We start from the raw sequence: 24,198 nt of genomic DNA, 5'->3' as shown, positions 1-24,198 counted from the left end.
ACTTACAGTTAAATTGACTTTCATAAGTCTATATTTGATATTAGGCATGTACTTTACTGAATGCTGATAATGTCAGTATATTACTTTGCTGGCCCATTTTCTGTACCTCTCAGGCTTGTTACAATCACAGTTATATTTAGTCAGGCATATTAGTAATGCAGCTCTTGATACATAAGATATAGTACTATGATATCATTATAGAACATTTGTTCTATTAGATTTTGCAGAGATACATATTAGGACCAACCCAACGTTCAACCCTTCATTCTCAGGAAATCAAGGGCATAAATTTATCTTGAGCTAAAGGAAAACCAACTAGGGACTCCTACACATCAAATTCTCTATGTAGAAAACTAACTCCACATTGTTGAGTCTTACATAAAAGGACTTTAGGATAACTTAATTTCTACTAATACAGATGCTAAGAGGAACTACAAAGAAAAGCCTCAGATACTAGATGTCCAGCTTCAGATGTTGTAAATCAGATGGTAATTCAGGAATAAATGCTCAAAACAACCCACCAGAGTGCTAGGTGAGTTATTTTTCCCTTTTCTTTTTTTTTTTTTTTTTTTAAAAAAAAAAAAAAAAGGAATTCAGCATTCTGCTCATTGTACCTAGCATTTCCCTTAAATCATCTTCACACTGAGTACTTATCCTTGTGGTTTTTCCTAAGGTTTACATTATTCAAATCAGATGTGCAGATCTTTGACTCCTTTCTTTATCTTCTTTAGGCATGGTCCAGGGCCTTGATGTCTTTGCTGTCATGAGGAGCCCAAAATTGAGCTCATTATTGGAGGTGTGACCTCACCAAAGCTGAGTACAGAGGGTTGATCACCTCCTGCTCCTGCTGGCCATGCTATTTCTGATACAAGCCAGGATACTATTGGCCTTCTTGGCCACCTGGGCACACTGCAGGCTCACGCTCAGTCAGCTGCTAACACTCCAAGACCTTCAGATGGACTTTCTTGAGGGAAATGAAATTTTACAGATGGAATAAAAGCTATCTACTCCCAATGCACAAAGAACTTTAGAAATATAGACTGAAACCTTAGCCTGAACAGATAATCCTGAGTACTGGGCACTGGTTGTTTTCTATTTTCATGCAAATTGCAGAGTTGTAAAACTTTCTCTTCTGTGTAGTGAAAGAGTCCCCTGGGATGCTCCTGAACTCCACAAAGCAAAGCAGCTCTCAATGAAGATGCAGTAAACTGGATGAGAAGACAGGATGGAACCTATGGAGCTACACAGCATAACAGACAGCACTTACAGACTGGTTTTTGTTGTTTTGTTTTCTTCTCCTGCAATTGAAATCCCATCTCGAAAGCAGAAATATTTGAAGATAAGCTTTTAGCTCTCTTCTTCAATATCTTTCCTAAACTATTTTGTTTGTTTCTTTCTATGAACGTGATAACAGAGTGAGGATCACATGATTGCAACGTTTTTGAATCTCTAGATGGTCTGTGGTCAGTTTTGAAGTTTCCAGAAGGTTTAAGGTTCACTGTAACCAAAGTAAAATCTCATGATTCTTGAAGACCTGATATGGAAGGCTACCATTCTTGCTTTGTCTCTTAAATATAAAAGCTCCTTTTTAAGGCAGAAGGAACAGCTTATGTAATTGCATGAAGAGACAACAGCATCCTGAAACTCAAACAAAAAAAGACATCCTGGACTTTCTTGCTAGAGACCACAAAAAGTGCTTATAAGACTTTATTCCCTTACCAATTTTGAGACCCTTAAGGAGTAACTACAACAGTAAATATTTTATTATTACCAAATCCATATTTTATATTTTTAGACAATGGAGTTGTCTCTTGATTAGTAGATCACCTTTATAGAAATGGCACCCGAATTTTTACTTATTGATATGGGCTGCTGACAGCTCATTGAGCGAAAACCTGATATTTTTTAAAAATTTGTGTCATTTCTCTTGTGGCACCCAGCATTAATAGCAGGGTGTAACTGAAATCTATACCTTTATCTGTGTTAAAGCAAAGAGTAACTAACATGTTGATTCCAGCTAGATTATTTTGTCAAGACTCCATCATATTGTATGGATTTGTCTATGGTCTTAGCCTTAATAAAAGATGTTAGCCATCACTTTTTTCAGACACCTTCCTGATGATTGTAGTGCAGTATCACAATGCTCAACTGCTTCACTACTCAGTTTTCAGAACATTCTTTTACCTTAGCTTGCTCCCTAAAATAGCAAATCTAACAAGAGTGCAGAAGTCCAAACTTCTTAAATTAGGATTTAAAAATTATTTTGCATATAAAATACAGTTTCAAAGAAAATAGGAGGTATAACTTAATCGAAGCCACTAGACTATTCCACACATTATAGCGAGTATATATAAAATCACTTGGGAAACTAAGTAAAACTCAATAAAAATAGATAAAGTTTCCCAACAAAACTTAATGCATTTATCTCTTTTGCAATGAATCATGTACAGAAGCTGCACAGGTCTCCAAAGTACCACATTCATAAAAACTAATTACATCCATCCTAGACAAAGGAATGCATTAAACACCAGATTGTTCATCCATTCATTTACAGATATACTTCATTATAAAAAAGAAGGCTCAGCAACTGGATTATAAACCAATTCCCATTTCCTTTCATTTTTTGCAGCAAAATTCCCATTCACTGGGATTTTTTTTTTTTTTTTGTGTGTGTGTGTGTAGAATTTCATCAGTAAGAGTCAGAAACATATTGTTAAAAAAAAAAAAGCCCCAACCTGAGCCAGAAAATATTCAGATCTTCATGATCTCACGTGAAAAGATACTGTTTTCTTCTTCCATAATATTATTAACCCTGAAGTACATGAATAATCACAGCATATTTTTAAGAAACATGAATGAGATTTTAAAACACAAAGATATGAGGACCAAATCTCCACCAGCACTCCTCGTCCCAAGCTCAACCAACTCAGTTTTCAAAGACTTCCATCTCTGTATGACTACAGGGAGCTGCAGCTAATGGGCAATAAACATGTCAAGAAAAGAATGAATACAAGAACATACACCTAAGTAATTATCCCCGGTCAGCTGGTCACAACTCATAACAACCTCTATCCATCACACACTGAATGTATAAACCAATGGCCACTGAAGAAAAAAATAAAGATATTTAAAATGTATCATTTAAAAATTGTCAGCCTGCACTTACGCCTGATCAACAAAAGATAAATGCCAGTGACACAAGAACTGAAAAACATGCACATTATTATTTAAGTTATATTTGTAAGATTAAAACATTCTGGTTTTCAATCCAGTTTTCAAACAGGTCAAACCAGAGCATGGAAAGAACAGTAAGTGCTGCATGCATTTTTTTTTTTTTATTATTTTTTTTTTAAGGGAAATGTCTATGTGCCTTTTTAGCATAATGTTATTAGATTTCAGAATTTAGTGCTGGAGAGGACAAACAGTGCCGTTTTCAGACACTATTGTCAGCAGATTACAACTGAATTGTAAACAACATCAGCCCAATTAAAAATACAAGAAATACGCTGGTCTTGGCATGGCGCAGGTATAATGCAGTGCTTGCTGTCTCTAGAAGGAATTGTGCAGTTTTTACATAGATTCCCTGTTGTGCACACGTCTCATATGTACTATGTCCAGGCCTGGGGCTCCCAGTACAGGAATTACATGGAGAAGGTCCAGAGGAGGACCACTAAGATGATCAGAGGGTCTGAGCATCTCTCTTATGAAGAAAGGTTGAGAGAACTGGGATTGTTCAGCTTGAAGAAGAGAAGGCTCCATGGAGACCTCATAATGGCCTTCCAATACTTGAAGAGAGCATATAAACAGGAAGGGGAACAGCTGTTTATAAGGGTGGATAGTGATTGGATAAGGGGGAATGGTTTTAAACTGAGACAGGAGAGGTTTAGGTTGGATATTAGGAGGAAGCTTTTCACACAGAGGGTGGTGAGGCACTGGAACAGGTTGCCCAAGGAGGTTGTGGATGCCCCATCCCTGGAGGCATTCAAGGCCAGGCTGGATGTGGATATGGGCAGCCTGGTCTGATGGCTGGCGACCTGCACACAGCAGGGGGTTGAAGCTTGATGACTGTTGTGGTCCTTTCCAACCCAAGCTATTCTATGATTCACAAGCACATCAAGGTTGCATCTAATAGGACCCCACACGAAAAGTTCTCATGTACTTCTGGATAAAAACTATTTCTTACTTTTCCTGTGAAACAAATATTTTTGCATCCCAATTTACACAACTGATTGGTACCCCTACATTCCCAAAGCCACAGCATCTACTGTAGTTCAAGGAGGCAGTGAATCAAAGCTAACTTGGGACTTATGGTGGATAAATTGCTTTTCAGTGGAGAATAACCTCATCTGCATGAATTAAGTACTAATGAGCTAGTAACGTACTGACTGAGACAGACTAGGGAGAAGTGAAGTGGGGTGATTTTATAATACCATCTGTATGCACCGTGGAGTAAATCAAAGGAACTCATTAATATCTTTTTCATTGTAATATAAATAGTAAAGACAAACAAATTCAGTGGACAGAGTGGGTGTAATAAAACAAACTACATAAGCCACATACTGCCTCTTAGCAAAAAAAAAAAAAAAAAAAAAAAAAAAAAGGAAAAAAGGAATCTTAAAGTAGTGAAAGACCCACTTTAAGAAGTCAGCTCTTTTTAAGGATATAATATCATATGCATATGTCAAATGCATAATGTCAAATCAGCTACTCACGTTAGCTTTCACTGGAGAAAAGTGCCCATGGAGCAGCAGGACACTGCAGCTGCATCCCTTCCCAGTAGCTGAGCCCCTCAGCTCCAAGCTGGCAGCCCTGCAACTACAGATGGGACATTTGTATACCACTGCAGCTTGCTCTGAAGTTTCCGATTTAGCTCCTTTATTTCAGGCAGAATCACTACTTTAGTTATTATCTCAGCAACATGCAAAATGACTAAAAATGCCTATGCAAAAAAAAAAAAATAAAAAAAAATTCACATAGAAGAACCATCAGGCTTTGTCTTCTAACATCTGTGCAGACTTTAAGGCCCAGTCCCACCATATTCATCGTTTGAAACCAGTGACAAAACTCAGCATGTCCAACTGTCCTTGAAGTTAGCGTGAAGAGAGCATCGGAGCAAGCGGTCTCATTTTTCAAAATCTCAAATTGCCTTTTTCACCTTTAACAATCTCCCTGCTATTACTGCAGAGGAGATCCTGACAGGCTCTTTGCTGATGCACAGGAGGCAGCTTTTTAGAAAGCCTTTCATTCTCTGTTTTTGAATGTGTCAGAACTGCTGTGGTTCCAGGAGAGAAAGAACATGTCACAGCAGGAGCAGGGGAGGCATTTTGAACCCCCTCTCCAAAGGATTATAGCAGTGTCCTTTTCCTAGGCACCAGATTGCACCATGGCAGGAATGGGGAGAAAGAGATCCCGCTTTATCTGAGAGAATGGAGGACTAACGGAGGACTATGGCAACAGAATGTGGTTGTACACAAACATTTGGAGAGGAAACATTGGTCACAAATACAATAACAGGCTGCTGCAGAAACCTGAGTAGAGCATAGAAGTGGATTACAAGTTGTATGAACGTTACCCCAATAAGTCACTCACTAGCTGGCTGCGCAACGGACATGCTTGGACTTTGTGTGACCCTTCCACTGCTGCTAGAAACGTCTGTCTCCATTTGCCTTCAATCACAACTGAACAATACTTGCAAAGACTGAAACAAGAAGCTGCTAGAAACTCAAGCTACATCGATCCTCCAGTTCCTCAATAAACAGGCAAGCCAACTATAAAAACAACCCTGCAGTTTCCACACGCTGAAAATACAATAAAGATAAACAGCTGTGGACCGTATTCACCAATTAGAAAACAAAGTTTATGGCAATTCTTACTTAAGGTTCATCTCAAATCAATTTACAGTATCAAAATAGAAACGATAAAAGGGAAAAATCATTCACTAAACCTAGCATTTAAAGTTGGAGACAGAAGTTGAGTGCAGTCAGGACTACTTTTAAGTGACTTCTGTATAAGAGCCTATAGTTTTAAGCATAACTTCTGGGACCATTCATCTGACTTTTCTTCTACAACCACTTCTGTACTATTATTTTTTTTTTTATCACCACTAGGCCTAACTTTGACTGCTTAACAAGTTGCATCTACATTGAAATGCTAGCTATCGTGATTTCTTAGGCCTTTTGAAATACTGGAAGATCTGTCACTGTAAGGTACACATAATACAGGAAACACTTGCACAGAAGACTAAGCTTTACTTGTAGCAGAGTTTGACAGCACAAAACCCAATTTCTAACACACAGGAATAACTGAGAAGGCCAGAAAACGTCTGCAGACAGACTTAATACAATATAGGTCATCAGTGGGCTACTGGTCTGTGCATTTGAAGCATTCATTTGGTCAGATAAAAGGAAAACTAAATCTCATACAGCAAATAGTCTAACAAAAGTAAAATACCAACTTTAGATGGTAGTACTGTTAATTAGCACAACACTTTCTAATTTGATAAACATTTCTTGCAATTGGTTTAGGTAACTATTACAGTATTTATTAGGACAAATTGAGATGACTACCACTTTCCCCTTTCTTTGCTGTGAAGAACCTCTAGGATCAGAGACTGTGCGGACAAGCACTGCCAGACATCATAGCTGCACATGCAAATCCTTAATATATGTGATCCAGGTTTTGCTATAATGTCTATTTTAATACTGGGGGTGGGAAGAATTTTTCTCCTGCATTCAGAACACACTGATGCTGTAGGATTATTTCTTTTAATATTTTCAGACATGGATAAAATTACTTTTGAAATAAATGTTGATCATAGAGCAGTGAATGGAAAATCCATATCACTAAACTGTGCCAATGTAAATCATAAGCCTACATTTCTGCAGAAGTGTTAGTTAAATGAGCTTCTCTTATCTTTTAAGTCTCTTTTCAACAGCTTGCAACAACTTCCATCTCATAGAGACATCTCCCTTGTCACTAACAGGAAAGGCAGAAGAACTGGTACCTTACCATGACAGTATAAAAAGACAGATGACAGCAAGTCTCCATTACCATTATCAGATAATGAACTGAATGAAAATTTTCCTTACTTGGAGAGAGTACCTGAGTTGGAACAGATAGAAGAACCTTTCACTACTCTCTACACCGATGGGCATGAACTGGCAAAGGAAGGACACAGAGGAGAGGGCAAGCAAAGTGAGTAATACTGACTCTTTTTGTGTAAAGAAAGAGGAGAACTCCCAGCAGTAAGACGAGATTTCCAAAGCTCTCAGCACGGGGATGCTGAATCAAACTAGAAAATTATACAAAGGAACACTCCAGTTTGCTCTAAAGTTTTCAAACTGCAAAGCCAGGTCTCAAGTCCTGTACACAAAGCTAATACAAGCTAACGTTAAATAGAGGATCTGTGATACAGAGTGAACTGATACTGATTTGCACAAAACAAAAACAACAAGAAAACAACAACAAAAAGCCCTATGCTTCTGAGGTTAAGCCTTTATTTGTATGCCTATGCTCCTGAGAAGTTTAATGGTATAACTCACTGATGCAGAGCACAGGCAGGGTAGGCACTTGGTTTAAGCACATGCCCACACAGGCGGATACTCTTACAACAAACCTTTATGAAGAACTAATAGCATATTCCTGTCTCTTGCAGTTATATAATGCCACTTTCGGCATACTGGACACCAGAAAGAAACGTGGAGAAAAGCAGTAATGAATACATCCTCCTGAAATACCGTCTTCAAGTCCTAAATCACTTGCCTCTACCTTACACTTACTGTTTAAAACATGAAAAAGAAAGGCAGAAGCAATAGAAATTTGAAAGCTAGCTTTTTTTTTTTTTTTAATATAAAAACATATTATTCTTAATTTTAGCTGTGGCTGCTAAAAGAACGCAGTGGACAGTCAGATACAAGATAATACTGCTGCAGAGAGTGGTTCACAGGATTTAAGATCCTACTACTACACCTTTTCTAAAATTGTCACTAATGAAAGAATCACCAAAGATCTCTGGTGGATTTTTTCCGAATTTCTTCAGAGCTTTCAAAAAAAAAAAAAAAAATTCTGCCTAGGTTACTGTCCTCAGCATTTGCTCCAGCAAGACCTTTTGTAGACAGAAGCTTGTACAGTGTCCACCATAGCAGAGCTGTCTGTTTTACACTTTAAAACTGTGAATAAATGAACAACCTACCTTCAGGTCTGACACGCAGCTCAAGGGTCAAAACAGAAGATGTAAATCACAGTAAGATTTATTTACAAATGGAGGACAAGAAGACAGTGAGAAAAGTCCAATATTGTTTCAACATTGTCTGGTTCTTATCCCACGTAGGATACAGTCCTAGAGCTAGCTCTTTCCTCAAAAAATTGACTGTGCAGACAAATTAAAAAAATGATATTTGTGATCAATATATCAAACTTCACGTATAGCTGAAGGTATATTAGATTTTAAAAAAGAAGTCTATTTGACATAAGAATGAAAGAATGAGAGTCAACAAGCAGGAAGAAATACTCAAAACCTGAGTTTCTATTTGTGGAGTTCTAGAAGTTCATTCTCTCACTGAAACACAAGCTTGCCATTCATACTTCTATTTACAAAATAGCTAAAGAAAGAAGAACGAACAAAATATATCTGGATTGACAGGAGAGATAAATTTCCAAGAAATGTGAGTAGAGGGAAAAAAAATGAGACAAAATAAAATTTGGGTTTCACAATTTTGACAGCACAATTTTAATCTTCCGGCTGCAAAGGCATTCGAGACCACAACGTTCACTATTAGAACAAAATGAATTCAAGATTTGCTATCTGCAGACATTCACGTGGAATACAACCCTCTGTCTATTGTGCAGCTTTGAAATCTGTCCCAAAAACTAAAGATACAGCCCTAGCTGCAGTATCTTGAAATACTTCACATAACTCAGTTTAAATATATGGATAGAGACATACACTCTTATTACGCAAAGCTCATTTCTGGAGTAACAACAATAATACAATCTTCCACGTGCTCTACAACCAAAGAAATCCATGCTTTGGATCAGAACTGTAAAGAGCATTTCTTAAGCAATGGACTGGTCTAATCCACTAAAATTCATAGAATCTTACAAAGATTTCAGTTGGAAGGGACCTTTAAGATAATCTAATTCCAGCCCCTTGCTACAGGCAGGGACACCTCCCTCTAGACTAGATTGCTAAAAGCCCCATCCACCCTGGCCTTGAATTTTACAAGATATTATCTACTATAATCCATTCGCAACGCCAATGCTCAAACTAAATACAGAATATGGTGTCATAAGAGCCAATATCCATGTCTGTTGTGTGCAAATTAGTTAGCAAATTCCTAAAGTGAGCTTGTACAGTTCATGCAAAATGAACAGACTCCTCCAAATGAAGTGAAACAAGGCTGTACATGAGATATCCAGGAGGACAATGCATTAGACTGATAACTGCTAATTTCTGAAAAGACTTCAGAATACTCCAGGAAGAATACTTTTGGAAAATTAATGACTTCATAAAAATTGTGTAAAAGCAATAAACCCCTGAGATTAGCAATACAGCATCTGTTAAGTAGTTAATTTTTTATGTTTGTACAAAGTCTGACAAAGAGGTCATGCCAGGCTACCATGTATGTTGCAAGTTACATTACGTTTATTTCTCTGTGAAGCATAAAATATTTACTATGCTATAATATGTTTCTGAAATTAAATAATTCCATCAAAGCCAAGACACACACAGGGGTTCGCTGACTTCCTAAGAAAATATCAGCATAAATCTTGGGTTTCTGTAAAATTAACTAAAACAGCCAATAGACCTCGTGTGGATTCCTCAGGCTCGTTTCTTGAGACAGTAATAGAAACGATGCTTCTTTGGGGGGAAATCGCTCAAATATGTAGACAAACGCTGGCTTTCAGCTCCGCGTAACCTCATTAACTCTCCTGCTATTCTGATTTCTAAACTTCATCAACTCAAATTGACCCTCTGGTACTAAACTGCACTACCTGAATACACACATGTGACTTTTAACTTGAAAGAATTGAAGCAATGACTGTTCATGTCAGGATGCAGCAAAAGCAATGGAAGAACCATCACTGCAAAAAGTGATGAATGTGTTACAGAATGGGTTGGGCTGAAACAGACCTTAAAGATAATCTCATTGCAGCCTCCTGCCAGAAGAGGTCACATAGCTCTTGGGTTAGAAGGGTTATGTTCTAAGTGTCACAGGAGGAATGCACTCATGCTTGTACCCCAAGAGATTTGCCAATTAAGGCACTCACACATGCTGTTCATCACACTTAAGCTACTTTGAACATAGTTCTTTGCTAGCCATAACCAAAATATTATTTTGCTTAAATTTAAGTGCTCGTTTGTCTTCAAACATCACTAATTTGTGGTATAAGCCACTTGCAGTGAATGTTTGCTGCTGCTTATTGTGGATAAACAAGCAATACAGTCAACAAATTTGAAATTGTTTTGGCTACTGTGTTCTGCAAGTGGTCACTGATTTCCTCAAGGTCTTTTCACGCTGTAAGTAACATTTTATTTCATGACATTATCAGCCTAATATTCTTCGTGAAAGCACAGCAGCAGGGAATACTGAAATTTTATGTAATTATAGTGGTTACATTATGAAAAGCCTGCCAGTCCACTTTTTTTTTCCCCTATTTCATTCATACTCCCATGAACTCCCTTTTCAGAAGGAAATAGAATTTTACATTTCTGCATACTTGTGGCTGATTGTGTTCCTCTAAAGGCTACCATATAATCAATACCACTTAACGTTGTTTTCAATTTAGTACTTTCCCACTATTCGAATTCAAGCTAACTTAATAGCTAGGAAAGATTGTTTTACAACAAACAAACTCATTTAAAGATCAGATAATCACAGAATCATAGAATAGCTTGGATTGGAAGGAACCTCAAGGATGATCCAGTTCCAACTCCCCTGCCACAGGTAAACCCGTTCCACATCAAAAAAATAAAATAATGTATCAGAAGAATCTTTTTAAGAACATTGAGTGTTATGTAATGATGTTGCCTGGTCTCCAATTTTATCAGTTCATATATTCTCTTATTTTTATCAGTAAAGACAGACATTACTACTCCTAACATACCAGTCATCTGCCTAATAGTATATGCTTCTGGTCTGTCATGCACCTTAATAATTGTGAACCCGGGTCAAGGTCTGAAGCTCTTTTCATAGCTGTGAAAGCAATCAACTCGCAACACACAAAATGGAATCAAGACCCTAAAGTAATCATGAAAAATATCACCAAACTCCACAATAATGCTTCTTTCCAAAACTCTGGAGATCATTACTCAATGCTTTTTGAACTGGTTTTCCCCTTTGACTTCTCATGGCTGACCTCTGACAGCATCTGGGACAAATTGCCCTTGCTGTTTCATATATTAACCCCTCTGATCTCCCTCAAAGGAAATTAAAACAATTTTGGAAAGAAAGATGGCACAAGATACTTCTTCCTTTGCACATTCACTCATTCAAGCTATGGATTGACTGATAGGAGGGCTCAAGGTTAGTCTCAGTTCAAGAGGGTCTGCTTCTCTTAAAGCACATCTGCTAAGTCCCTAACCTTTTCAGAAATCTTTTCCTTGGACATATAATTTGTATTTGAAGGAAAGAAGTTTTCCTAATAGCTCCAAACACATGCATTACTGCTAACAATCACGTTTCGTCATATAAATATTTTCCTAATTATATAATACTTTTAATACTAATGTGAAATATTTCTTCCTATGTCCAAATGCTTGAAAAAAATTAAAGAGAAAGAAAATAGCTACTGTATTTGTGTGTGTGTGTGTGTGTGTGTGTGTGTGTGTGTATATGTTACACAATATAATATAGTATATATATATTTTATACATACATTTTTTTTTTTTTTCAGAAGTGAGCTTGAAATGCCCAAATGCATTTCAACTGACATGGTTAAACAGGTACTGCTACAGCTGACAGTTTATTTTGACACCAGGAAAGAACCATATAAAATACTGCATTCATCTTTGTCTGATGTAGCAGCTCTTTACCAAGTTGATCAGGCTGTGAGTGGTTAGCGGGAAGACAAGAAATGCAATAAACAAGCACAGATTGAGGAATTGTTCACAAGGACTATGATCAATCCCTTCAGCTGCATGAATGATCAAACTTTATCCTTAGGCAGTGTGAGACAACTTACCAAAATAATTGTTTCAGTGTGAACTAGTCTATTCAATAATAGCAGGAGACAACACAGGAATTTCATTAAAGAAGACTTGCAATACTCTGCTACAATTCAGATCCCGGATGAAAACCAAGAGCTCCCAGCAAGCATAATGCCACTGCATTCAGTGTAACCAATACATATTAATATTCTAACAAAGTTGTAATTAATTACAGACTAAATCTAAGAGAAGAAACAGGAGACAAAAGGAATGAAGAGATCAGGCATCAAAAAGAGCTGGGGCAATTTTGAGACTGGTTTTTTTTCATCATTGCTCATTCTAAGCAGATCTTTCTTGTCCCAAACATTTAAGCACCTTTTGCTCTCCAGCAAGACACGCATATTATGTGCATGTGCCCAGGGCTGAGAAGCCTTTACAGAAAAAAGGAAATTGTATAATGAGAACTTCGCCCTCAATTCTAGCTACATTGTCTGGTCTAAAGGGGAAAAGGAACAAAATCTCTGATTTTGATTTATTTGAAATGTTCAACGCAGACATAATTAAAGACTGTCAGCACACTTCCTTTTGAGCATCTCATTACAAGCTCTGACAAAGAGATGAAACCCAGAGCTCCGCAGTATGAAGTTTCTGAATAGCAATGTAGCTGCCTGGCCACACAGGAAAAACTTCCTAACTCAGAGAACTCCTTTCTTCCACAGTTGCAGCACTCCCACAAATTTCTCTAGGAACGAATTTACACAGACAGGCACAAACAGCAAGCAACTCCACCAAAACATCTGAGAATCACTTTAGTTCCCACAACATAGCCTTCCTGTTTTGTGCTGTTCCTTCAAGCGGGCTCTCTGTCACAGAGGTTGAGGTCCTGTGTAAGAGGATAAATACCTAGGTAGCCAAACTCAATCAAAGAACCTGACATTTGTTTGGGATTTGCACAGAAGTGCTGCGCATTTGGCCATCAGCACTTGCTATACACTAGTTAAGTTTGCAGAGTGGTTTGCCATATGTAAATTCATTGTCATGAAAACGAGGAGGAAATGCTACGCAAGGATGCACTGATGTGCCTCAGTCCCTAAGGAAGATGTAATGGCTCAAAGTGATAAGCTGTCTTTTGCACTGTTTAAAAAACACATGCTAAAACAAAATATCAGGGACCAGACTAAATCTTGTCCAAACTAACTCTACTGAGGCTAATACAAGGGTGTCAACATTAACTGTTTTCATCTGGTGAACATCAGAGATTGCAATGAATTACTCATTAATATAGGCTGTTACCCTGTCTCCTCCTTCCAAAGAATTCAGACTTTAGAATAACAGAACAAGCTGTAAGCTAAGAAATTAAGCACAACATGCAGAATGCATTTGTTACATATCCCCCTTATGATTTCTCTGCACAAAATTGCCAAATAAAAAAATTAAGGTATATTTTAAAATCTGGTCTATTACTTATGCTCAAAAAATGTGCTCAGCTGTAAAGGTATAGTACTGTACAGCCAGGCTACATTTTATCGACAGACAGTTTGCTACAGACAAACATTATATGCCCTACAGTGGTTATAGTTTTGTAATGTGAAGTTGAATCGAGTCTGAACAAACTTGTCAACTGTCTCAAAATTCATATCCTATCAGATTTAAAGGCAGAGCAAGGAACTTACTGTACGATTTAGTAATTTGGAGCAATGAGACCAAACGCAAACACAGCTCATAGGGACTAATAATAGAAACTGTCCTTAATTTCTGGCAGCCTTACAGAAAAGACCTGTCAAAAAATTTCTAATAGCTGTTGAAAAGAAATCCGTTACCAACCCACATCAAAGGTCCACTGATAGAAAAGTCCTTGATATAACAGAGTCACAGTGATTTGAAGGTTTTATGAAGAATTGCTACTCCCCATGTGAGGAAAGAAGCAGACTACTCACAAGGCAACGTGCTGCTTTCTGTAGTAGGCAGAGCCACAGAACGGCTGTTACACATGCGCAGCACTCAGAACACTGACGGTTGCACACAGCTGAATTCCCTGCCTTCCCTCCCAGTTTTAAGTTTCGGTCATTAGCACTTGGGATTTGTTCTTGAGTAATAGATAGACTGAAAAAAAGGATGGCAAGGGCTTAACTTAAGTGAGATGCCACGGGCTTAACTTAAGTGATATGCCACAGCCCGGTTGCACTGGGCTAAGCTCCTGCAATGCTGCACTAAGAGGAGCACAGCTGACATGAGCACTGCTCTGACCTCCTCACGTAACAGGAAGGGCAGAGCAAGGAGGGAATAGGTTATACCCACACACACAAGGTTCATCAATGGTTGTCCTAGATTAAAATATAGCTATTTATCAAAAGCAAACTAGCAACAATTTGCTTTGTATCTCAAGAAGCTACCATGCAATACTGTCATTTAAATTTCACATCTGGGACAACATCAAACGCATGATAAAAGACTCTGCTTCTTACACATACATACTCATGCTGTGCACAGGGTGTTAGCAAGCATACGAGAGCCTGGTGCACTGGAAGTTACAACAGGCTTGCTGCCTAGGACAGAGGGACTGGATCTCATATTCCCCAGTAATGAGCTTTTAAAATTTGATTTATTGCCACTCTATTTTTCCAAATGTGCACATGTTTAATTTTTTAAATTTTTAATAATATGCTCATTAACCTAGAAATGATTTACTTTTATCTACCTTCTCATTGCCAGTAGAAATGACTTTGATTGGGACACGAAACCACAATAATGCCACAATGAAAAATACAAACCCCTTTTCAAAGTCTCTTCACACCTGTTTCCTAACATTTTAATTCATTTTCGTACTCTGCACACCATGCTTTTATCTTCATCTTCACAGCGCTGTTTATTTATTACAGCTAAATAATCAGTCTTTATTTTCTAATCTACAGGGCTGTAGTGTTTTACTCTCCATATATAAAGAGGAAAGGCTATCAAGTTAAGATCAGATTATTAGAGTACATTAAATATTCTGCATAATTATGGGGCCCAGTGGAAGGTTAAGAAGGATAATGCGTTATAAGTCTCATTTATCATGAGTTATTTCTTATTACCTAAATGAAGCTTTCCTTATCTTAAATTGTATCTCACTTGAATTCTTGCTGAGCTTGAGAATTGTTGGCCCCTCTGTCTAAAATGATTGTTATTATACTTAGCCGTGCAACAGCCAGAGGATTTTGAAATGAAAGAACCCTCCAGAAAAAAAAAAAAAAAAAAAATACCAACAAGACCTTCACAACTAAGGACCTAATGCTTTATTATTTGTCAAGAAATGTTGAAGCAAAATAAATAAATTAAAATGATGCACCACTTTAGTGAGAATGATAGTCTGTCATATAAATTTAATCCCAGACATTTAAGTTCGTGTTCCACAGTAGCATTAAAACACATAGAATCCAATTAAAACCATGTTGGATTCCAAGGACATTGCAGTATTCACTCTGCTCCTGTCGTGTAAAATAAATTTAGATCTGATTTAGTGCTGAATGCAAGAATTAGATTCTATAATGATTTATTTCCTCAGGTATTTGTCAATACTATCTTAAGAAATACTGAAAAACAGACAAAGTTAGCTGAGCCAAGAGGTACAGACTTATTTATAAATATCTAATTATTGGGTAAATCATTAACATACCCACATATCAGTCCCCAAATCCCTATGCAAAAGTGAGTCTTAAACAGTTCTCAACAGGACAAAATAAAATTTAAAATCACGGAGTATAACACAATTCTGCTTTTGAAAGGCAGCCCGGCAACAGAAGGAAGAGCTGCCCATTTATTTTGCCCTGGCCTCTACAGTGTGGGTCCAAGCAAACTCGACCTGGGAGAAGACTTCTCCTTCAATGAGCTCCAGTGGGCACTCTGAGGCAGGAGCACCAGCTCCATTTTACTCAGTCTCCGCTATGTATAGAATTATCTTGCCTTAATTTGGTGTTCCAGCAAAGCACAACCCTACATTTTAAGAAGTTTTTCATGTAACAGCATGTTCTTATCAAGGAATTGGTCATCCTGAAACCTTGCAGTTCAGTTTATTCCCATTAGTCAACTCATTTCACAACCCAGAAACACCAACAAGGGAATGAAGTTCAGAATTAAACACAACAATTAAGAACATATTGATCTTCTGTAACAGTTTTTACCAGCAGCCCATGCATCTCCATACAAAAATAATATAACAGCGTTGTGCTACATACAGAGGGAAAAAGATCTCAGGAATGCCTCTACATATCTCTCAAAGCAATGAAATAATTTTACTGGAATACATAGTTTCTTTTACAAGTTCGTTTTTGCTGATTGTACTCTCTCTATATTATCTTCCTGATATCACAAATGCAGAAAAATCTAGAAGTGGTTTGGTTTTAAACTGAAGAAACTTTAAGACATTTTTCATATAGGTTCAAATTTCAGATACGGTTGCACTACTGATTTTTTCCAGGTCTCACAGTAAGCACAGCCCACTTGCTTTCCAAACGCATTTAGATAGTAAATTAGATTATGTACAACAATAAATTGTGCTGAAAGTGTTTTTGTACGACTGCTAGTGGAAAGTCTCAATAAATCAGGATACAAAAATATACAAAAAAATGTATTTTAGTGTATTTTGATTATGAAGATTATTTTTTCTTATTAGGTGATTAATTTAGTCACTGTTGAAAAATTAAGTTCCAATGATCACTTTTCAATACAAATGCTCTACCATCAGTTCTGAAGAAGGCAAATCCTTATGTAGGACTCTTTCTCTTCCTGAATTCAAATAGAGAAAAACTCCCTCAAGTTATTAATACTGACAACAAAAGTTCATTACCCAAGTGCTACTTGTGCAGCAACTTTGAGGGGAAATACACATTCTGTATCTTTATTTCAGCATATGAAAGATTTTAGTTTTTATCATGCCCATCTATTACTGCTGAAGTGAAAAGCCTCTTTTATTTAAGCAAGTCTCTGCCTTTTATCTGTAATAACCTTTTTGGGAGTCTCAGGTGATAGATCCTAGTGACCTGAGATTAACATCTGGTGAAAAACAGGCTACATATCTGTTCTTCCCCCACTGAGCACAGATTTGACAAAGTGGTGTCTTGTAGAACCTACAGATAAAAAAGCATCTTTATGTGTGGGGAGCAGGGAAAAGCTCTGCTAGCAGGGCTTACAGCTAGGCACATACCAGTTTACACTGTCTGAAGAAACGGTGTTTGCAAAAATCTGAATACATATTCAATGACTGAAAATCTATGATGATGATCACATTAAAAATTTGGACAATAGGATTATGATACTTTAAGACATGGCCATGTTTATTTAAGTTACGATAGCAAGCTGCAAGAATAGCTGTGAAAACTCGGTTGCATCTCAAGCAATCAATGTGGATATCTATTAAGTGTATTTGGTGATTGTACCTTACAGCAGAAACATGGCAAAACAGAACAAACAGAAGGAAACTAGTCATACACCTCACTCAATTATACAAGGACCCATTCACTCAAATTTGAAGGTTAAGTAGCTTCAGAAAGTTGTGCACTTGAAGTGTTTTAGACTAAATAGGGTTATGCGTTTTTCTGTCTTATAATTTTCTCCATTTACTTTTTTGAAATGTACAAATAAGACAGGAACTGCGGAGACTAAGAGATATACGTTCATATCCCCATTGTCTACAGCAAAACCAATTCTACTTTAGCACATCAGACTGTGTTGGTATTGATTTTTCTCTTTGCTATTCTAAAATATTCAGAATATTCTACAGTAATTTAAGGGTTGGAAAAAAATTCTTGATTAGGGATCACATTTAATAAGGATGATTTCTACGTTGAAGTAAGGAAATCAGATTACACACTTTTTAGGTTTATCTCAAGCTTTTGCAAAATTTCTTTGGGAAAGTTTGCACTGTGATCACACAAAAAAAGCTTCAAACATTATCCTCCTACTCTGGAGACCCTTTGGTATGCATCTCTAACCACCTTAGTTATCATCACATTAGTTCAAAACTGCTACAAAGAAGTAGTAGGCAATTTGGATCATTTCGAACCACAAGAAGGTCTGTTGCATTGATTTTAGTATGAATATGAATTCATGTATTGCTCCATAATTTTGAAGTTACATAAAGCTGTCATTCTAAGTACTTAGAGATATCTGGAATTTGCAATTATACATATTCATGTACTTGGAGCATCATTTTTAGGAGTATAACTCTGCCTGCCTCACATGGTCTGGATATACAGGAGATACATAAGAGCCATTCAGATTTATTTCCAATATCAACATGTTCCTTCCCATATACTTGCCCAAATAAATTACAAAGGACACATGACAAATGCGATCAATATGTCAAGCGCAACCCCATAAGGCCAACAACAAAGTAAGAACAAGATGCAGTTTTACATCTGTTGAGCTGCATTCCTCAAGATCTGTGTCATTTCTGCTTACGAGGAAAACCTGAGGAGTGCTAAGACATCTCGACCCTTGTCACCTAACCCATGTTGTTAACTGCCTCCCCTACGTATAGATGTAAATTTGATTCCAGAAAGATTATTAGCACTGCATTATGTTTCCTTTCAAGAAGTTCTATCACCTGCTCTCCTGCTGAAAATTATGTAGTTATACCCAATAAATCATATCAGTGATCTCATATGCAAATCAAAGCACTATGAACATCTTACCTGTGGGCTAGCAAATACTACAGAGTTCATTGCTACATCAGTTTCAGTTGAACCATAAAACACATCAACATTTGCTACATGGATTCCAATTTTTAAACCTTTAATAATATATTAGCCATGTCCATTCTGAGGAAATCAAATGAATATAAATGTAAAGATCTGAAAGAGAATTTCCAATAATGATTGCATGGCTAAGTACTGTAACATGCAAGATTCATATTTTATACTTAGTCACTTCTTCCATCAAAAAATATGATTTATAATTTAGAAGTTGAGTCCTATTCTCAAAATATTGTGGTCTTGCATTATAAAACTGACACAGAAAATTTCTTTTTTTGAAAACGTAAGTCTATAAACACGTTAGAGTTTCATAAAGTCTTCAATGTGCACAATGGATAATTATGAGAATATTACAATTATGAAAGTATGCAAGCGTAGATACTGAAGTTAAATTACAGTATTTCACTGAAATGTATTCTTTATGACAATATTTAGCTGGAGAATTATTCTTGCATTGCATAAGTAAGTGTAGAATGGGTCTTTCAGATTAGGACACTTCTAAAAAAAGCCATGCTCCCCAACAAATACTGAGAATTTTGGTTTGTAATGCTACAGTAAAGCTACCTTTCAACTGAACTTACTAGCAGTCCTTTAATGGTATAGCTCATATTTGAAGATATTACTCTGATGAATAACCTTGGTATTGCTTCTTCCTATATAAGGCATCTCACTGTTAAAACCTGTGGTTTTCCCAAGCTGCCTTCTACTTCATTAAGGTGCCTGCAAAGTCAAACACTAGAGAATCACCCTGAAATCAGCCAAGCTCTCTGGATTTAGCAGAACTTCACTAGCCAGCATTTGACTCCTTCCCATTCCTGTTTCCTGTCACATTGCTGTTCTGCCACGCCAACTGGACCCAGCATGAGAGCAGGAGACAGCAACACTGCAGGCCAGTCAGGGGACATGCAACTATCTGCCAGCAGGCTCCATGCTTAAGTGGGCTACGCAAGAAAGCTTAATGTCTCTTGCTGCAGCCTAATCTCATGGGCTGAAAGGCAAGCTGCAAGAATTCCATAATGTATCCAGTCAGAAAAACACCAAAAAATCTGTTCATCAGCAGGAATCTATGTTAATGTGTAAATTACCACAAAATACAAGGGGCAAAGAAAAGACGAAGAGATCCTACAGAGAGTGAAGGGAGTTGGAAGAGGTACTACAGGGAGTTACATCATTCTTCTGCCAAATACTGGGACCACACAGACATACAGCTACTTCTGCAAGATACAGAATGTCCACAATTACTTGGTGCCTACAAAAACAACAAAAGTAACTTTCAAGAAGGAATAAGGAAGCAGGCTCTGGCCTGGCTGTTATTTTAGCATGGTAAGATCTTCCAACGCAGAAGATGATGCTTCAAGGACAAAACATGCTATCACTGAGTCTCACAGAAACCATCTTCAAGTGAGGCATTAAAAACCTTAAAGGACATAAAAGAAGGCCTGATTACTAGCTTCACTTGGTCAGCTCTGTAGGGGACATTTTAATGTCTTCTGGTAGGAGGACATGAAAAAATAACAAATATCTATTAGCTTAATTTCCTAAACATGAAATAAATAGGCTTCTCAATTTCCACAGAGATAAAGAGGGTAGTCAAAAGATGTGTAACCTTTTTTTTTTTGTCTGTAATGACAGTAGCCCAATAAACTCAACTCACTCTGTGCCTCTGAAGCCTTCTGACAGGAAATGCATTTTCAGAAAAGTGCACATTTCAGAAACATTAATAGATTTGAAGACAACTTATTTTTCAAAGCACCAAAGACAGCTCAGCAATTACCGTGTTGAAAACTGATGACAATTAAGCAGAACACCAGATGTACAAGATGACATTCTACTCTGCAAGTCATTCAGCAGCACAGTCTGATTTGAATACAGGAAATACATAAGGAAACCATACAAGAACTGTGAAGAACGTGCAGAACTTTGACATTTGATGGTACAAAACTCCTAAATGACTTGTGCCATGTGCAGGGTCAAGTTTTAAAACACAGAGCAACGGAACTCCAGGGCAGAATCTATTAACACCACAAACATCAGGAGGTTTTCCAAGTTTGTTTCAGCAACAGTTCAAAGCTATAAATTCCACACCACAGTAAAGTGTTCAACAAAGGTAGAATGGAACAGCCTTTAAGATGCAATCACTTCCAGTTTTCAGTGTTCATAATATAAGTTTCTATCAGTGCTCTATTTGAACAGTAGCACATTTTGCATTTGCAAGCCCCAAGAGTATTTGTGACAATACCAGACTTCCAACTCAGTAAACAAGACCATAGAAAATCCTACATTGAAACCTAGAAACACACATACTTTCTGCATCCAAAAATTAAGGAAAAACAATAGCAAGAAATAAGGCATCCCTAGCTGCATGATGAGTGATGCATCTTGAGAACTCCCCCTTAAAGCAGGTTGCATATCTGAATCAGACTTATGTAGGAGCAGTTACTCAAACAACAGTGGATTATTAATGAGAGAAAGGAAAGATATTAGACAAGAGAATATTCTAACAGAGACAAACTCCCACCAAGCAATATGAGGGCTCAAAAGGTTTCTAGTAGCCAAAGTCTAGTTGTCTGTTGCAATTGCCCATTTGGTAATGACCTGTAAAACACTGATAATTCATCCCAGAGGTGGAATTATATGAAGCTTTGATACAACTTTACTACTTTCCAACCATAAGTAAATAAAACACTTTTGCTCCATTAAATATCCTTATCTGAGGAAGTACAGAGAACTAATCCTCTGCTTGATCTCTGACAGATGCCAATACCAGCAGAAAATCTGAAGTGGGATGCACATGAAAGAAAACCCCTCTTGGGAAAAGTGGTATAACTAGCCCAGACAAGTGTGCCAGGTGCAAAAGCCTATTGTAGAGACACGAAGAACTAAATGGATGTTATGAAATGGATGCAAGGAAAGCAATGTTAGCCATCTTAATATGGATGATCCCTTCAAGAAATTAAAGAAAACAATTTTTTTCTCTCCTAACAGAGAAGACAGGACTTTCAATGAATAAGGACCCATATATTCAGACTTACTCTCAAACATGAGTTCATCAAAATGTGATCTTACCCCTCAGAGCAGTAACAAAGTTACTCATTATTTCTAATAAATAGCTTCAATAACTCGATATCTCTAAGAAAGATATCCTAAGGTGAAGGAAAGTTGATTACAGGAATAAATAAATATATAAAGAACATATAATGTGGGAAAGAAACAATGCACCTGGAAAGAGAAAAATATTTTTTTCCAGCAGAACATTTGGGCAAGAACTCCTACTCCTGAGTTATTCTTCCCTGCTGAAAATGCTGCCTTTTTTTTTTTAATCAAGAATCTTGAAATAAGCCACCAATGAACCTGAATTTGAATATTCTCATTCAAAACTTTATCCTGAGAATACTTGTGCCTAAATAGACACACTGAAACGGAATATTAAATACGTATGAACTGAAGTCCGCATTAGTTAAAATTCTTTAAATGGATGACAATTTTTTTGCCATTAAATTGTTAGATCTGATATTAATTAACGTGATTATGAGCACCACAACAGCTGAAAAGTTGTGGGTTTTTTTTTTCTTTTTTTTTTTTTTTTTTGTTTGTTTGTTTTTTCAAGTTGTATGAAGACTGGCCAACCAATATTCGCTGCGATGATGAGTCATGAGGTAACTTGGACTTTATATCATGTTAGCATGCAGTATTTCTGAGCTGCAAGTCTCTGCTGGCTCCTAATGGAACATGCAACAGAAAGCTTAATGAACTTTAAGAGGAAGACGAATATTGTCAGACAACACATTGCAATTGTTTAGTGAATTTCATCCGTGAAACATCTTTAGGTACAGCAGCTAAGTCATTCAAGATGAGGACAGATATGCAGAGGAACAGTCGTTATGGTACATCTAGTCTGTCACTAGTAAACATTTTTATGAATTCTAAATTCACATTAAATAGCCGAACACTCCTTCAATTCTCCAAGATGATCCTAATCTGATTTAATAATTTAAAGGTAAGTAAATAAAAATCACAATCTACAATTCATTTTTATTCAAGCAACCAATTCAAAGCTCAGGACTTCATGGGTTTTCTTCTGTCAAGGGGAAAAAAAAGAAACAGAGTCACAGAATCTTAGGGCCTGTCCCTCCAGCTAAAGAAAGCTCCCTACAGCAGGTTACATAGGAAAAAGTTCAGAAAGACTTTGAGTATCTCCAGAGAAAGAGACTCTCTGGGCTTCCTGTTCTGGTGTTCTGTCACCCTCAAATGAACAAGTTTTTCCTCATGTTTGTATGGAAATTCCTATGTTCAAGTGTGTGCCTGTTGCCCTTTGTTCTGCTGCTGAACACTGAAAAAAGCCTGGCCACATCCACTTGACTCTCACCCATTAGACATGTGTACGTATTTAGAAGATCCTCTCTGTCTTATCTTCTCCAGACTGAACAACTCCAGGTCTCTCGGCCCTTCCTCGTACAGGAGATGCTCCAAGCCTTTCATCATCTTTGTAGACCTCTGCTGGACTCTGATAAAGTTCTCTGTCTTTCTTGAACTGAGAAGCCCAGAACTGGACACAATACTATAGATGTGGCTTCACCACAGCAGAGCAGAGAGAGGATCACTTCACTCACCCTGCTGGCCATATTGCTTTTAACACTCCCCAGGACACACTGACCTTACAGAATCATAGAATGACAAGGTTGGAAAGGACCTACCAGATCATCTAGTCCAGCCGTCCACCCATTACCATTGCTACCACAGTTACTAAACCATATCTTCTAGCTCCTCACCCAGACGCCCCTTGAAAACTGCCAGAGACAGCAACTCCTCCACCAGCACCCTGGATGGCCATTCCAGCATCTGGCCACTCTCTGAGAGAAAAAGTTTTTCCTTACGTCTAACCTAAATCTCCTCTGGTACAACTTGCAGCCATTTCCTTGGGTCCTTTTGCTGCCTGGGAGAAGAGGCCAAACCCCTCCTCATAACAAGCTTCCTTCAGGAAACTGTAGAGTGCGATGAATCACAGAATCATGAAATCACCAAGGTTGGAAAAGACCTACAAGATCATCCAGTCCAACCATCCACCTATCACCAATATTTCCTCACTAAACCATGTCCCTCAACACAATATCCAAACATTCCTTGAACACCTCCAGGATGATGAGTCCACCACCACCCTGGGCAGCCCTTTTCAGTGCCTGACCACTGTTTTGGAGAATGTTTCCCCTCAGCTTCCTCTTCTCCAGACTAAACAATCCCAGCTCCCTCAGCCGCTCCTCATAAGACTTGTTCTCCAGACACCTCACCTTCTCATTTACAAGGGCACCCTGTTGTCCACCA

The sequence above is a fragment of the Centrocercus urophasianus genome, unplaced genomic scaffold (assembly GCF_019232065.1).
Source record: "Centrocercus urophasianus isolate 14NV4802_14NV808 unplaced genomic scaffold, USGS_Curo_1.0 seq_24, whole genome shotgun sequence".
NCBI classification, from domain to species: Eukaryota; Metazoa; Chordata; class Aves; order Galliformes; family Phasianidae; genus Centrocercus; species Centrocercus urophasianus.
Note: the sequence above shows the minus strand (reverse complement) of the source record.